Below are 5429 nucleotides of genomic sequence, written 5' to 3'. Positions count from 1 at the left end.
GCTCATACTAAGGCTTTTATATTCGTAGTTTATTGTTTATTCTATTTTCAAAAGGCTATGTACAAATTTATTTCAGAAAATAAATTAATGTACTACCCACAAAAATGGTTCCCACTGCAGTAAGTATTGCAGGCGAACTTAATTGAAGCAAAACAAATGCTTCATTAGTGTTTCCGTAATGAGATGGTATGTGGCGTTTCTTTGTTGCTTAAACGTGATTAATTATTAGATAGTTCCTGTCTGTCGCCCTATACTGAGATCCGCGTACCGCTCTGACGTAATTTTCTTCAGCAAAAATCTCGATTCCTTTCAATAAATTTCTATCCCGGTAAAAATTGTAACCACTTTTTACCTTAGTGGAAACTAGTTTATCGTAACGAATATTGAATCGTCCCCTTCAATATCCGTTACGATGTCACTAACACCCATACGTACGGAGTGTAAGTGACATCGTAACGAATAATGAGGGGGATGATTTAGCGCAGTATTCTGAGTTAATATCAAGTGAAATTTTCCATTGCAAAAGTATAGAATTAAAGAAATAAAACACAAGAAAATCATGATTTTTGCGACAGGAAATTCCACTTGATATTAACTCAGAATCATGGTCAACGGAGTTCCGTAGTTCCAATGGAACTGTAAAACCCGTGTGGCAACTCGCTTAGTCACTACGAGAAGTAATGCGAACAAATAAGATATCAAGTTGAAAAAATATCTGCTATTTTGTCCAGTCATAAACTAAAATGAAATTCACTCGCGAAAAATATAACTTCTTTCACAATCGCTGCGGGTATCCACGTTAAACTTCGACGTGTGTGTCGCATGGCAAATAGAAATATAAAAAAGTTATTCTTATCTGTTCGAAGAGGTGCTATTTTAGCTGTCTTAGTGTTAAAACGCCGAACTTTTAGCGAGATTGGCTTTAAAAGTTTAGCTTTATTTCTCGACAAATATTATTCTGTATATTCAAGTTTTTAGTCTCTTTAGTTTAAAAAGATTCACGCTCGAAGCCTTTCTCGTTAATTACTTGAAGTGTTTTAAACGTTTGAAAGTAGTGAATAAACAAGTTTTTGATTCATAACGATCTGAAATAACAATTCGTATTCCACAAGACAATAATTAAGAAACTTAAAAGAGAGTTATAATTTTACTGTATTATTGCTTCTATTGGCAGCGACTTTTGCGTGGATTTTATTATATTAATAAAATAAAAAAGCACACCGTTTTTTTTAATTCAAATTCAAAAATTTATTCAGTAGGTAACATAGTTACACTTTTAATCGACAATTTTCACATAACGAACGTCTCATCCGCCTAAAACTACTGCAGCTTCTCACAACCTGTATAGCCGGGGAAAAGAAGCTGCAAGAAAAACCTCGGCACAGGGCAGTAGACGTTCTTTAAAAAAAAAAAATTGGTAAACAATTGACTAATTTAGCTGCCCAATATCAGTTCTCAGACAGTTAATCTCATGCATTCATATCTTCTAAATAATCACTAACTTTATAATAACCTTTTTTGTAAAGTTTTCGTTTTACTACTGTCTTAAAACAACTGTCTTAATTACAGGGGCTAATGAACAGAGGGATCACCTGATGGTAAGCAATTACAATTACAACACAACAATTTTCAACAACTTTTCTCTCTTTATCCCGTTTTGCCTGCTTAGGGTCCGCTTACCTAACCTGAAGATTTGACAGCTCCGGTTTTTTACAGAAGCGACTGCCTGTCTGATCTTCTATCCCGCCGCTAAGGGTAAACCAGTCCAATACAGGTTTTCCCAATTAGGTCACACACCTCCAAAAATGCATTTCTTGAGAATGTGGGTTTCTCACGATGTTTTCCTTCATCGCTGACCACATGATAATCGTTGGATCATAATCCAAACATGAAATCGAAAATAAATTCGACAATGATTGGTTTAGGCCTGTGCTGGATTCGCACCTGCGACCTCAAACTGAGAGGCAAGCGTTCTACCAACTGGGCTACCACGGCTTTCCTTATGTATGTACTTGATATAAACGCGCTATATACGTCCTGTATGTACTTACACATTTTTTTGTGAAACACAATAGCCACCTGAATGCTGTGTGAATAATCCATCTATCTAGCGTTTCATTACCAAGATTAGCACAGACAGCTGCTGGGCTACGACCGTCTTTGTGTAGAATAAATTAAGCGTTATCGTAAATTAATTATATTAGCTAAGACTCCCAATAGCTATTAGTAAGGGGCTCTTGAACTTAAAGGCAGGTGCCTATACATACAAGGTGCTAGTGACATCGTAACGAATACTGAGGAGGATGATTCAGACCATGATTCCGAGTTAATCATCACTTATTTAAGAGCCACGCTCTTGTCGGTGTAGCATTCTCCATTCTTGTCTACGAGTATCAAAGACCAATTCTTTCAGTCAATTCCAATTCCTCAATTCCTTCTGACTTTTTGGCGGGAACGGAAACGGGACGGTTTCTTTCTTCATTGAATAATCTAAATAATCAATACGAAGTGGTGTTTTGTGGTTAGTGATTGCATTAAGTTTGTCAGAAAACATTTGCGAAAGTGTTATTATATCGGAATATTCAATAAACAAAGTGTACCTAATTATTTTCGCTTCGTGCCAACATGCCGCTTTATAACTCGAAAGTTTATGCGGACTATTGAGTTAATTCGTTTGGGGTTCGGAGTAGGAGTCTGCTCCGAAGATGGGGGCTTAGGTTTCATCATTCATCGTAATCACCTTTCATCATTCCATTTCATTCATCGTCAAGAAAATAAAACATAAGACATGGCTGTATAGGCATAGTTCCCTTTGCATTGCCCTTCGAGGAAAACCAAAACAAAAAAATGCACGGTAGGAGAAAAACAATGGTACTTTATTCACAATTTCACACGAGTAGATCCAAAAGCGAAAGCCAGTTATAAAGTATTGATTTATCGTTATGTAAAACCGCAAAGCATGTCCGCATTGTGTGTTCAACAGAGGTAGTTTCGAACGCTTCGTAATTAGGGCTATTTCAGAAATTTCCGACAATACTCTGTGTAGATTTCAAAGTTAACATAATTTGCATAGCTTTTAGAATAAATGGGTAAAATGAACAATGTATATGCGCCCTTTTTGAAATGGCTACGTTCCTCAAAAACGATATTTATGGCACTGTACAGTCATGAGCAATATAATGTACCCACTTTAGGACTCTGTCGCACTAACATATTTGACATTTAGTGGGACTTACAGTTAAATTTGTCAAAAAAGTTAATGTGACATGGTACCAAAGTGTATACATATTAATGCTCGTGACCGTACAGTTTTTCCTTCGTTTAACATTCTAATTTTATGGATAACAGACATATTCATCTTTTGTCTTTGTTTTTGGGTATCCACACATTATTATTCTGATCAAAATGAAGCAATATATGTAGCAACATAATTCTATACATCATCATCACCAGCCCATTAAGGTCCCCACTGCTGGGGTACCGGCCTTCCCTATGGATGGATAGGGAGATCGGGCCTTAAACCATCACGCGGGCCCAGTGCGGATTGGTGGTTATCAACGACTGCTAATGCAGCCGAGACCAACAGCTTAACGTGCCTTCCAAAGCACGGAGGACCTCGAGATGAAAACTTTTTTTTTGTGGTAACCCATCCTATGACCGGCCTTTGCGAAAGTTGCTTAACTTCAACAATCGCAGATCGAGCGCGTGAACCGCTGCGCGATCGAGCTCCTCTTCCTCAATTCTATACATAATGTGATCGAAATATCAAGCAACAATTATTTTTATATAATATACTTCTACCATTACATTATATAATATATTATTGGCATAACTATGTACCCGAGTAATGAGAAAATAGGTAATTATAACGATAAAGCTGTACAACGAAATCTATATTGGACTTGGTGAACGTAGCCTGGAAAGTTCCTAGTGTTACAAGTACCACCCCCTTCACGCCCCAATTATAATAATACTAAGTAGCATAATACTATAATACATTACCAGTCATTTATTAAAATCCTATAATTAATATTTAGTTAAGTTTTAACCTATAGAAATACTTTATTGATTATAAAAGACTGTTTATTGCTTTGTTAAGATTGATTTATACTTTAGTTTGTCGTTGGATAGATGGCTTTACTGTTGTTGCAAATAACTATACCCATCACGCCTGATTTTAATAATACCAGTTACCAATAATTCATTAAATTATATAATTAATATTTTATTAAGTTAAAATCTATAGAAATACTTATTTAATTATAAAAGACAGTTCATTATTTTGTTTAGATTGATTTATGTACACTAGATGGCGTTAGTATGTACAATTTTAGAATTAGTTTGAAGCGTAAGTGACAGATATTCAAATATGGTTGTTATCGTTGAAGTTTCTAAAAAGAGAACGGAATTGTAAAAGTAAATAATATAATAAAATATTGTGACGATTAACTGGAGTTTCCTTCTGAAGTGTTTGGCAAGTAATACTAGTTCAACATCATCAAGGGGTAAAGCTCAATAAATTAATGTTTAGAGCATACTCTATACTTCACCGATTCATTGCATTGGTGGAGTTGTCTGGGCTGGAAGCTATCCCATTTAATGAGTTTAGTCTTGAGGTTAACATGAGAGCATCGTGCTTTAAATTAATGTTTTTTTCTTAGTTCTTTTTTAATTATTTTCAATTCTATACTTTTGAGATAGAAAATTCCACTTGATATTAACTCAGAATAATGAGTTGAATCATCCCTCCCAGTATTCGTTACGATATCCCTTACCCCCCTAGAAGTACATACAGTAGCTATACAAGTAGATATGGGTGTTAGTGACACCGTAACGAATACTGAGGGGATTATTTATTATTTAGAATTTCCTGTCTAAAAATTCATGATTTTTTTGTGTCTTTTTAATATTTTTCAGTTCCATACTTTTGCGACGGAAAATTCCACTTGATATCAACTCAGAATCATGGCCTGAATCATCCCTCAAAGTTTTCGTTACGATGTCACTAACACCCTGTATACCTTCAAATTCGTACGTAAAAAAAAAGAAAACACAAGGCGTGCGGTGGCGCATGGCGTTCGGGGCACGTACCTCCCAAGTCTGTAGCCACCTTTACTCAATTTACCTCGGATAGAATTCACTACTCGCTAAATGAATATGCTTTCACGAACAAATTGTATAGAGAGAATGGTAGCAATCAACTAATTGGTTCAATTTGTGGCGTTTATAAATGTTTTGTTTCTCATATGAGCAGTTTTTGTTCAATGCATTTCGTGCATATACTACAGAGCAATTCGCGTTCATGTTTGCAATGTTTGGTACTCAATATAACAAAATAATTAATTATTACTTATCCTACCTATTGTGGTGTTATTGACATCGTAACGAATACTGAGGGGGATGATTCAGCTCATTATTCCGAGTTAATA

Source organism: Pectinophora gossypiella, chromosome 7, assembly GCF_024362695.1.
Source record: "Pectinophora gossypiella chromosome 7, ilPecGoss1.1, whole genome shotgun sequence".
Lineage (NCBI taxonomy): Eukaryota > Metazoa > Arthropoda > Insecta > Lepidoptera > Gelechiidae > Pectinophora > Pectinophora gossypiella.
This window is presented reverse-complemented; position numbering follows the sequence as displayed.